Consider the following 12,937-nt stretch of genomic DNA (forward strand, 5'->3'; position numbering starts at 1 on the left):
TATGTAATAAGAGAGTAGTGATTTTCTCCTCTCTATATTTGAATTAAATTTAATCACATATTCTTACTCCAATTCTTATGAATGCATTGACTTTAGTCCCACATGCTAGATGTCGAAAAACCTCTCAAATTACCTGCCCTTAGTAGGGTGGTAACCAAGCTAAAAGCGACGCCATAGCCGTTGCTATGGCCTGACCTTGCTCGGTTACCCATAACACCCTGCGCACCACGTGAGCGCTAGCATCCGTAATGTTCATTCTCGACTTTCGACAACACACGGTGGACGTGTCCGAATTTCGCTCTCACTTTTGGCCTTCACATGCCTGCTCGTCCGTGAGACTAGCCGGTTCTTGGGGGTCTACCTGTCCGTCTACCTTTTGGTGAGATCTTTCCTTTTTACGTTTGGAATGTAAATGTTGATAGCTTTGTTTTGAACACGCACGCAGATAATTTTGTTCTGGGTGACTGTTTTCGCCGGTCTTAAAATGGCCGACAACAAAGCTAAACTGAGTGCGAGACTGGAAGGTGACAAGGCTCTTAGCCCAGTTAAGAAAGCTAAAGCTAAGAGTAAAGCCAAGAGCGTTGATTTGCCTATTATGCGGGTAGAAGATCCGTCAAATAGCACTTCGTTTGATGTTCCTATCCCTCCGAGGACGGGTTCCGTTCGCTCACAGCTCGCGTCCCCTGATAGGGGTGAGGAGCCGGGGCCTTCAGCCCTGGGCTCGTTGAAGTCCGAATTGTTTGATTTTATTTCTCAACAGTTTGCGTCTCGCTCTGGGGTCCCTCCTCTGCCTCCGGCGGTAGGGGATCCTTCCTCCCTGGCTCGGCTGGGGTCGTCGTCGTCGTCGACTATGGCGACTCCCGCGGATGGGGGGGGTGGCCGGGCGGCCATTTCTTCTGCGCACTTGCTTGGTGCACCTGACCAGTTCGGGCCTTCCCTCTCTGCCTCTGGTAGTGCTGCGGTTGCGCTCGAACACTCTCTCCGTAAGGAGAGGGGGTCTGCTTCCTCTCTTTTTCTTCCCGCTCAGCTTGCTTTTAGCAACACTGCAGTGGGAAGTCAGCTCTCTCCCCGGGTGGGAGAGGGAGAGAGGGGGCATGGTAAGTCACAGCCTGGGCTTGGTCCCACCTTGCCCCACTGGGGGCAGGGGGCTGTGTCAGCGTCTCACTCTTTCCCACCCACTGGGCGGGACTGGGTGGGGGCTGGTGTAGCGGCTCACCCTTTCTCGCCCGCCGGGCATGATCGGGTGTCCGCTGTTGGACTGGCGTCTCAGTCAGTGCCGCTATTGTCCACTGCTAGCAGCCGCCCCTCTCCCCAGCAGGGGTGGTGGGGTGGTGGGGCATCGGGACTACAGCAGGTTGACGGGTGGGGGCGGCCTTTCACGGTCTCGCCTCTCACTCAGTCTTACCCCTCGCAGGGTTCGCTTGCTACAGCTACGAGCCAACTCCCACCGCATGCAGCGGGCGGGGTAGCTCAAACTGGCCAGACCGGTTTTGACTGTTGGGGCCAAGCGCCCGGTCAGCGGTCTACCGACAATGGGCCTGGCGCGGCTTTGTTGGCTGGCCCCCTCCCCCCGCCTTCTTGGCGGGCCTCTGTGCCTACTGTCTACCCTTCTACCCCAGTGGGGCAGGGGGGGGATGGTGGGTGGCAAGCGGGATCGGGTCACGCTTTTGCTGCTCCTGTCTCCCCTCCTGTGTACAGTGATACTGTACAGGCTGGGGATTCGGATTCTTCTGTGGAAGATGAGGAGTGTGTAGTCTTGCCTTTTGGATTTAGGCAAGCCATGAGAAGAGCGGCTTGTGTGGCAGCTCGTTACTTTCCGGAGGGGGTGGTGGATTCAGGACAGGATGTCTCTTTTCCACCATCCGCGGCGAATGATTTTCGGCCTTCGCAGGAGAGTTCACAATCGTTTCGTTTTGTGGAATCTCCTGCCGTGGCTTATCACATGTCGCAACTTTTGGCTCGTCCGGCCCCTCAGGGCAGCGGTCTGTCGCCAACTCCTTTCCCTTTGTTGCATGCTCATGATACAGCGCCTGCTTCAGCCGATCCATGGCTAGCGTCAAACGCGCAGGCCACTGCTTTTTCGCCGTTAGTGCAGAAAAAGCTGGACTGGAATGTGAAGTCTAGGAACTTTGTTCAGACTTTTGCTTTGCCGAGGGCAACTTTGCCAATTCCGCCGGAGTTGCTTGCCTTGTTGCCAAAGCAACCTTCTGCTAAGGAAGGGGTCTCGTTCTCGGACGCTTCTCTCTCTTCTCTGGAGGAGATTGGGCGTCTTGATCTGGAATTGGCTTCTATGGCAGAGTCTTTGCTCCGAGCTCTTACTCGAGCTGTGGCTGGCTCTTTGGAGCCGTTTAGACTCAGGGAAGACGCCTCAGCCAGTGATATCTCCACACTGCTTGCTGCTTTGGGGATGGTGAATTCTGAGAGGATGAGCATTTCAGCGAGGCTGTATGCTCATGCTGTCTTTTCACGACGTGATTTGCTGCTGTCTCAAGCAGGTTTTTCCCAGCAGTCCACTGTGGACTCGCTTCGTTCCTCGCCTTTTGTTGAGGGCTCTCTCCTGGGTAGAGTAGCCCTGGATGCAAGGCAGCGGGAAGTGCAGGAGGCTAAAGACAGACATCTCGTTGGGATTTCGTTTAAAATCCCAAAGAAATCTCAGTCTTCTTCTAAGCCTGCCTGGAACAAGAAGCAGCACAACGCCTCTCGTCCTAAGGAACAGGGAGATAAGGGCGCACCAGCCAAGGGTGCTCCTTATCCTAAGAAACCCTCGTTCGGGAAGGGGAGGGGGGGGGCTCGAAAGCCCTCCCCCCAATGAGGCTCTCCCGATCACATCACCCCTGTTCCCCCCACTTTTGTGGTGGCGGGGGGCCCCACCAGGGCCATTTCCATGTGGCAGGCGTTAGTGCACAGCCAATGGATTTTGCGGGTGGTGCGATCGGGATTCCGCCTGTTGTGGGAGGGGGAAAAGGCTCCCTTGACCAGGGTTCCTCCTCCCTTTCGTTTTCCGGCCAGCCTGGAGGCCAGAGCGGCCATAGAGACAGAGATCAGGTCTCTTTTGGCCAAAGAGGCTATAGAGGAGATTGTGGATCACTCCTCGCCGGGGTTTTACGGACGCCTGTTTGTTGTGCCCAAGGCGTCGGGCCGCTGGAGGCCTGTTCTCGATCTTTCGGTCTTGAACAAGTTTCTGCGGAAGATCAAGTTTCGTATGGAAACGCCAGCTTCGGTCAGGGAGGCCCTGCGCCGGGGAGATTGGGTGACTTCGGTGGATTTGACGGACGCCTACTTTCATATCCTTATGTATCAAGTGGACAGAAAGTGGCTCCGGTTCCGCTGGGGTCATCGGATCTTTCAATTCAGGGCTCTGCCCTTCGGGCTGTCCCTGGCCCCGTGGGTTTTCACTTTGGTGATCAGACAGTTGGCTGCGCTGATCAGGCAAAGAGGTATTCGTCTACGGACGTACCTCGACGACTGGTTGATTCTGAGTCAGAGTCAATCAGTGTGCCTCTTGAACACTCAGGTAGTGTTGAACCGGGCTCTGAGCCTGGGGTTCTCTGTGAACCAAGCGAAGTCGGAATTGACTCCCTCGCAGAGGTTTGTTTACCTCGGTATGGCGTTCGACACTGTCGCTTGGACGGTCCGGCCTACGCAGGAGAGGATTCAGAAGCTTCATGCTCTCATTTCGGCCGTGGCTGGCAGCCAGCAGGCTTCGGTGAGGGTCCTTACCTCGATTCTGGGCCAAATGGAATCTATGGCAACTCTGGTTCCCTTAGGGAGGGTGTACAAGAGGCCTTTCCAGGCTGCGCTCAGCTCTCTCTGGGAGCCGGCTTCGCAAGATTGGGACAAAATCGTCTCCACACAGGGATGGTTCAGTCACGCGATGGCTCGGTGGCTGGACCTAGACTGGATCTCTCAGGGGGTCCCCATCTCTCTGCCCCCTCCGGACATAGATCTGTTTACGGATGCGTCTATGGCTGGGTGGGGGGCCCACATCGGGGGCCAGGCGGCCTCCGGTCTTTGGACTCAGGCCCAGCGTCTCTGGCATATCAATCGCCTGGAGTTGGAGGCTGTTTCCCTCGGTTTGCTTGCGTTTCTCCCTCTGGTGGGCGGCAGACATGTCCGGTTGCACACGGACAATACAACTGTCGCTGCCTACATCAACAAGCAGGGAGGAGCTCGGTCGTTTTCCCTGTCAGACAGGGCATGCGAGGTTCTGGTGTGGTGCCACTCGCATCGGATCATGATCTCAGCAGAGTTCCTGCCGGGCAAGCTCAACGCTCTGGCGGATGCGCTCAGCAGGTCCTCTCAGGTGTTGCACACCGAATGGACGATCACTCACGGGGCGCTCCAGCGCCTGTGGGCACAGGTGGAGAAACCCATGATCGATCTATTTGCAACGAGATTTTCAAAGAGACTTCCCATTTTCGTGTCCCCCTTTCCGGACACGGAAGCTTGGGCAAGCAATGCGTTGGAGATCTCGTGGAGCGGCCTTCAGGCCTACGCATATCCTCCCTTTCCTCTACTCAGCGGAGTGGTGAGGAAGGCCGAGCTGGATCGTCCGGAGCTCCTGCTGCTGGTAGCCCCCTGGTGGCCTTCCCAGCAGTGGTTTCCAGATCTGCTGTTGCTGGCAAAAGGGGTTCCGATCCCTCTAAATCTGGTGCGGGGAGAGCTCGTTCAGCCAAGAACAGGCATCCCGCACAGAGACCCGCAGGCCCTGCGCCTACACGTTTGGAGACTGTGAGGTCGGAACTGCGGAAATCTGGCGCTTCAGACTCTACGCTGGATTTGGTTTTTAAGGCGCATAGGTCCTCGACTGCGTCTGTGTATGCTTGCCATTGGGCCGCCTGGGCCAAGTGGTGTAGGGAGACGGGGGTCAATGCAGTGGCCCCGCGCTCCTTACAGGTGGCAAATCATCTTTCTTTTTTGTCTGCTCAGGGCAGTTCGGCCTCTGCTTTGAGAGTCCGACGTTCTGCTATATCTGCTACTCTGAGACAGATAGGCAGATTGATTAACGTTAACGGAGTGATTGCTAGTGTGATCAAAGGGGCCGCTCTCCAGGAAGCGCAGAGACGGACCTCTGTCCCGGCATGGGACTTATTTTTGGTTTTAGAATATTTGCGTTCTGCGGCGTTTGAGCCTTTGCAGGCTGCTAGCCTGACTGATTTAACACGCAAGACGGTTTTTCTGCTTCTTCTGGCTACTGCTCGGCGAGGCAGTGAGATACATGCCTTGTCGGGTTTGTCGGAAGACATCGCGTTTGAGCGCGATGGTTCAATGTCGCTTCATTTCCGGCCTGGTTTTCTCGCGAAAAATCAAAAGCCAGGCCAATCCCCGCCCGTGGTCCGAGTCCCCCCGCTTGGGACTATCTTAGCTTCGCACGATCCAGACTTAGCTAACTGTCCAGTTAGGGCCTTGAAGTCTTACTTGGCTCGCACTCAGTTGGTTAGGGCCAAAAGCCAAAAACTTTTGTTCATTTCATTGAACACGAAATATGACAGGGACATATCGAAATTGACCCTTACAAGATGGGTGGCGACCCTCATTAGACGAGCTTATGAGTGGTGGCTCTCTCAGGAGAGGGGGGGGCGTTCAGTCCTTCCTCTGACATCAGCTCGAGTACATGAGGCCAGGGCCTGGGCGTCCTCTGTGGCCGTCTTACGTTCAGGGCGATTAAGCGATGTCTTGCAGACAGCTTACTGGAAGTCAGACGATGTATTCATCAACTTCTACCTTCGTGACATCTCTTGCACGCGACTGGATGGCTCCAGTGCTTTGCCGGCTTTGGTGGCTGCAGGGCAGGTGCTTGCAAGGACATAAGTAAGTTCCCTCCGCCTTTAGGAGGAATCTGCATTCATAAGAATTGGAGTAAGAATATGTGATTAAATCGAAAATTTTTAATTAAATTTTGATTTAATATAATATACTTACCCAATTCTTATAGTTAATACCCTCCCATCCGTCCCCGCTGGATTATGTCCTTGGGGGTTTGTTTGACTAATAGTCTCGAATGAACATTACGGATGCTAGCGCTCACGTGGTGCGCAGGGTGTTATGGGTAACCGAGCAAGGTCAGGCCATAGCAACGGCTATGGCGTCGCTTTTAGCTTGGTTACCACCCTACTAAGGGCAGGTAATTTGAGAGGTTTTTCGACATCTAGCATGTGGGACTAAAGTCAATGCATTCATAAGAATTGGGTAAGTATATTATATTAAATCAAAATTTAATTAAAAATTTTCGAATACAGTACTTTTAAGTATATTATTAGAATCACGCTTTGTTGTGTAACTGATCTTTTTCTTCATTTTTTGTAGGTGGAAGAACTGTACGGCTATATTTACGAATGTTTAACATTATTTTGAAAGCAATATTTTTCATTGCGCATATAATTTGATTGCAAATAACATCGTAATTGTAGGAAGATGGGGTAGGGTCTGAATGTTTTCATTTTGAGACTGTTTGAATCTGATGGGCATTTTGATTGTCATTCATACTCAGTAGTTGTTGATATGTGTATGCGTGGTAACCTTTCATCATTGAGCAAGGGTAGACATAACTGATGCACAGCAGTATTCTGTAAGGCACCAGGGGTGGTATGCATGAGTAACCCCCCGCGGGTTAGGGGAAGAATTTACCCGATGCTCCCCAGCATGTCGTAAGAGGTGACTAACGATAACGGATTCTGTTTCTCCTTTTACCCTTGTTAAGTGTTTCTTGTATAGAATATAGTCAATTTTTGTAAAGATTTTAGTCAAGCAGTATGTAAGAAATGTTAAGTCCTTTGTACTGGAAACTTGCATTCTCCCAGTAAGGTAATATATTGTACAACGTTGCAAGCCCCTGGAGCAAATTTTTGATTAGTGCTTTTGTGAACAAGAAACAATTGACAAGTGGCTCTATCCCCTCTCCCCCCTTTCCCCGTCGCAATATAACCTTCGTGGTTGAAAACGACGTTAAACACCAAATAAAGAAAGAAAGATGCATGAGTAAGTGCTTAACTGGATGGGACCTAAACGCCGGGTCAGATTTGCTAAGATTGAGATTTGTTTGAGATTTTGGACAGTCTAACCCAGCACTTGGCTCTTTTTTGTGCACATCACCCCAGGGGTTCTGTATCTGTATCTGTATCTGGTTGTGGTCTTAATATTTTCAGACCACATGTTCATTGTTCTAACAACAAAATGAAATAATGAAATGCCAGTCAGGGGTAGCATCTTTTGATGTACAATTATTTTTCATCACATATCGTTATTGGTCAGCATAGCCGATTTGGTTGAAGAATGTGCACTGTACCGGTCCCTGTCAACCCAAAGGCAATGCAAATTTATACTTATATGTGTGGATGGTTGTCTACTGTAGTAGGTGCCAAATAAACTGCAGCCCTATATGGGTGTTTTTCAAAAAAGAACGAAAAATGAGACTAGTGAATGGTTAAAAGTGAATTTATTCCAAACTCTTAACAAATGCGTTGACATTATTCAGCACACCCAGTGCCATGTTAACATAAGATATGTACTCTTAATAAAGAATGGTTTTGCCAAAAAAATAAATAAACAAAAAACATTTTGTGCAGTGGTCAGTCGTGTTACTCTTTCTTTAATTTTTTTTTAGGTTGAAAGAAATGTTGACAGATGACTAGTTTGCCTCCAGTATGACAAAAACAATACACTTTTCACTTTCTGAAGAAAAATATATACCTTAAAGTGAAAGAAAGCGATAAAAATTAAAGAAATTGTCACTCAAATGAATAAAAATCATTTTTGAAAAATGTCAAACATCGCCAGCAGCTTGAAACTTGTACATTTCTTGCAATTGTATTTTTCTCGAATCAAGTATTATGAGAGCATTGAGCAAAAGATAAACAGACTGAAAAGAATTATATCTTCCTGGAAATTCTGCATTCAGAAGCCTCAGTAACACCAATGACATGTGAGTAACACGACTGAGTAACATGACTGACGTCTCATAACACAACTGACCATCCTTAGCTAACTTTGATTTATGAACTGATTTGAACTTTAAACGTAAAGTTAATTAAATGGAACAAACAAATTTGCTTATAGTGAGACATTTTTACTTTATTTCCACCTTTTAAGCCTAACTTCACAATTTGACCCAAAAAATGCAAACTTGTCACAAAATAAACTGTAATGATAGCGCCGTGAATTTGCACAGGCCTAGCAAAATCGCAATTTTATATGATTCAAGGAAAGAACAAAATCTTATTTATTTTCAGCATTACTACAGAAATGTACTGCAAACATTTTGCACTGTAACATTATTGATTCTAACAGCAAAATTACTGACAGATGGTAACAGCACTGAGACCAAATTGCCTTGGCTGGTTTCGACAGAAGTTACACGTACAAAAACGATCAGCAGTGTTTACTTACTGTTTGACAGAAATACAATTCTTTTCCTCAAACGGTGAAGACAAAGCATAAACAGGATTATCTTTAAAACAACCAAAGCTACACAGTTTTTGAAACAGTAACATTACAGGCATGGTAACACCACTGACACCAAATTGCCTTTAGATGTTTCGACAAACAATAAAACGTTCTGAAACAGACCAGCAGTGGAATCCCCAACGTTCTGGCACGAACAGTACAGTGACCTAGCTGGACTCTAGCACATTCAACTACTCAGGAACTTGATTAGGAGTGCAGTCAGCAGTTGGTGAATATGGTAGACCCGGTGTGAAGTGGTTTGGGATCCAGTGCGTCATGTTCATGTCAACACGTGCAGACGTCCATATATATATATATATATATATATATATACCCATGAATGTTTTTTGCTTTATTATCTTCATCCCTTCCGCTTCCTATATTCGTTTTATGGTGTTCTCCTCCAGGGACATTCCAGGAAGGTATTTGTCAGAATACATTGCAAAGCTCTTGATGATGTGTCCTCTGCGTTATTTGCTGGTCTCGAAGCATTTCCTCAGGTTTTCTTCTTTCATGTAGTATTCAGAATAGTTAGTTAGTTAGTTAGTTAGTTGTTGCTTTTTGAGTCCAGCGGACCATATCGGCCAAATCAGGACCCCACAAGTTTAACATTACAAATATTTGAAATTAACCAATGTTACTAAACAAAATTAGGAACGTCACGCCAGAGTTTTAAACTGTAAAAAAGGGTCTTCCGACGAAGGTCGGTGAAAAAAACAAATTGCTCGGGAAGAGGTGGAACCGCCATCTCCGGAACATCCTTTGCTGCCTTGTCAGCAGCTTCGTTGCCTTGTATGCCCATATGACTGGGCGCCCACATAAAATGTATAATAGTATTCAGAATGACACGCGAGTTCATGGACAATGCGGGCTCTAAGTTCTGCTGGTCGCTGATCATGGCCAAAAGCGTAGACACTGCCACATGCTCGTAGACAATCACCATCTGCTCTCACAACAACAGGATATGTTTGTGCATTGGGTATTTCCGCAGCAGAAAGAACCATGACATAAGATTACCTGAAAAACAGTAATATTTGATAATCATAACAGAGTTGTCTTTTTATAAGAAATGATCCCGTAAAAAGTCTTGCATTCTCTCTCTGGCACACCCCTACACACCAACCCCAACCCCCTCCTCTTTCACTCTCTCTCTGCCTCCCCACAGGGACACACGTATAATCAACAATTATACACGCAAAAGAAGTATGTGGCAGGCAGAAGAATGAAAATAAAACCAGGAAAGAATCTAAGATCAGTCGTGTTACCTCTTCGTCAGTAGTGTTACCAGGCACAAGGTAACACGACTGAAAGTAACACGACTGATAGAATTCATTTGAGAAAATAATGATCACTCCCCAGGCCATGCGTTCTAAACAAACACGTGTCCCAGTAGTTTTGATCCTTACATGAAACAATAAAAAAGTAACAGAAGAATGTAAATTCCTTCAGATCGCTAGAGACACACGGTAACACAACTGATTCGTTAAAAAAACACATCTTACCTTTCTACACTTGTCGGGTCCACCATACACAAGCGATCAAACTCGCTTAGCTGTTCCCGCTGCAGGAAGCTGCTGAAGGATGGGGGATAACTACAGGCCCAAAATGGTTTAAAAAAACTGGAGTACTCATTGTTTAGGTCTGTTTAACTGTTCTGGTAACACCACTGACAAAAAAGTGAGAGACACTCATTTTTGAGAGTTTAAGTCCACATTCAGAGTCTGGGTCAACCTTACAATCACAATCTGTTGCAATAATCCAAAGGTGCTCCCGAAAGCGATTTTTTGGATATTTTTTTAATGGTCTACAATTTTGTTTCTTCTTTGCAGAGGTGGTGGAAGTTTTGAGTGTCTTCAAAAAGACAGGCATTTTTAGATACCCCTACATGTTTAAACCATGCAAAACTAACTTTCAAGTGTCAAGAATGTACTTTAATGAATGTTCATGTTGTTGTCTATTCATTTTTGTACAAAAAAATATGTATTATACTAAGATAGATAGGACATGTTTCTTTCTGAATTAATTTAAAAATCAAAGACACGTTTTTCGTACATTTTTGAAAAACACCCATATCCTAACATCAGTGCCAGAGCTAGTAGTGCCAAATTTTTCGAATGAGCCTTGCTGAACACTTTTTTTGCAGCTAACCTTGGTCATAAGATCCGGACAATGCCCAAGCCAAAGGAAGCATGACCCTTTTCAGCTTGGCCAATACTAGTGTGGTAATGGGCAGAATATACTTACGCAGTTTCAGCGGCACAGACGACGCACTGCCTATTTATGCCGCGATAGGGATTATGACGAGTACTTAGCCTGTTTTCCTTTCATGCAACGTGTAGCGGGCTGGGATAATCTGCAGTGCGTCGTCGGTCCTGCTGAAGTTACATATGTGAGCGGAGCCCCTAAGCTGCCTGAACCTTCAAGTGGCCAGTGTTCTATCCCTCCAGTTTTAGCATTGATAATGTTTATTCATGCCTGGGTTTTCTCATGCTCAGTGTCCAACATCCACAACTAACTTTTGGAAAGGGTGAGATAGTAAGAATTTAAGTAAGTGAGGTGTCGCACGAATTCAATTAATTCTGGAACTCTTTACAAAGAGGTATAGTTTTTGTTTTGCCTTACCTAATATTTTGCTGAATTGTTTTGCAAAGAAAGAGCCGGTTACTTAGCTGATTATCCGCACACTACTACTACATGAGTGAGAGGTTACCTTCTCCAGTAGATGTATTGCATTTGTGTATCATTCTTTTTGTGTGAGGTCTTTTTTTGAATTATGCTGATATGCCATCTTTTGATGATGACTTGATCATTCATTCAGGGTTGAGATTGTTATGTGCAAAATATGTTCACACAGCACACCATGAGATGTTATGAATAATTCTGCTCCGATTCTTGAGGAAAATATTAAACCATGTGCAACAATTGCTTCTGAAATTTGTGCTTGTTTAAATTCTTACACTTGTAGCATACAGATACTGCTTTATTGTCACACAGTATCGGTAGGCTTTGTGTGAAGCCATGCACTGGATAAGAGGTTGTATTGTGCATGTAATGCTAAAAGACATACACGTGACTTTAGTTCAGTCACTTTTGCCTTATGAGCAGGGGTGTGCTCACACACACACACACACACACACACACACACACACACACACAGCACATACACACAGCTTGACACTGGAATTCACAAGCAGTTTTACTTCTCTTTAATCATGTTTATGTAGTTCACTAAAAACAAAGGCAGCCTTTTACACACAAAACACATCGCATACTTTACTGAGTATAAAAAATTGTTTTACAGTGGATGAAATGTCCTTTTCTGTGCAAACAAGATAATAAACACATATCACCATAAGAATTAACCTATTATGCCTCTATTAAGGAAGCCTGGCATTATGGTATAGAAATGCTTAAACGGATTTAGAGATCGACAGAACAAAAAAGTTTTAGAAAAATAACGCTTTGCAACAAGCATTGGGATCTAAATACAGTCACCTTTGGTTGCCGACACCTTCAAAGTAACAGTTCTGTTGCACATACATAAAAAGTAAAGTTATAACCACCACAACACAACAGAACGCAGACAAATGATGAAAATTATGAGCAACTATTCAATTCGTCGACTGTGTAAGCATTCAGAGTACATGTATTGCAAAGAAATCTTGGTAATGCATGCAGTAGAATCAAAACAAGCAATTAGACCAAAAGGTAACTGTGCTCTTTAAAACTTGACGATTCGCTATAGAATGGCAGAACAGCTAGCCTTTGCTACTAGGGATGTGTTTGAGAGGACAGTTAAGTTTACAACAACCAATCATTGCTGAAGCAATTAAATTGAGAGCTGTTCTGAGCGATATGGTTTGTGCAAGTCTGAAATAGAGTAGTGACATCAAATTTCTTCTTTTGCAAACTTGAAAACAGACATGTCATGCTTTCAATATTTAGTTTTAATCTTATACTAACTTAGTAAATGAGTACAGAAATAATTATTCCAATTAAGAATTTCCACAGGGCGAAACCCTCTTACTATTCTGTACATGATACTGGTACTTTCAACAGAAGTCATACAAATCAAATATTGAAAGGAAAAGTTCTGCAAGAGGAAAATATCACTTTGAACAATGTTCAAGAATAATGTCAAACAACATGAAAGAGTCAAACATCAACTAGAACTGCTAAAAAGTCAGGAACAACACTGATGCATATATGACATATAGTGTACATAACAGTGGCTCATTCATACTTTAAAAACATTTTTTTTTTAGAAAATGCTGCACATATCCTGAACAGATACATGTACATTGTTACCTGATTATGTAAAAAGATGTAACACGTGTAGATTTAACATAGATATGAATGAATTCTGATATTGCCCACTGAATTACAGTCTCAGGAACTTTAAAAAGTGCTCCAAAACATTATTTTGAATTAAGAACAATATGTACAAGATTAACCATCTACCTTACCTGAAATGACTGAAATCACAAGAGATGTG

Source organism: Littorina saxatilis, linkage group LG1 (genome assembly GCF_037325665.1).
Source record: "Littorina saxatilis isolate snail1 linkage group LG1, US_GU_Lsax_2.0, whole genome shotgun sequence".
Lineage (NCBI taxonomy): Eukaryota > Metazoa > Mollusca > Gastropoda > Littorinimorpha > Littorinidae > Littorina > Littorina saxatilis.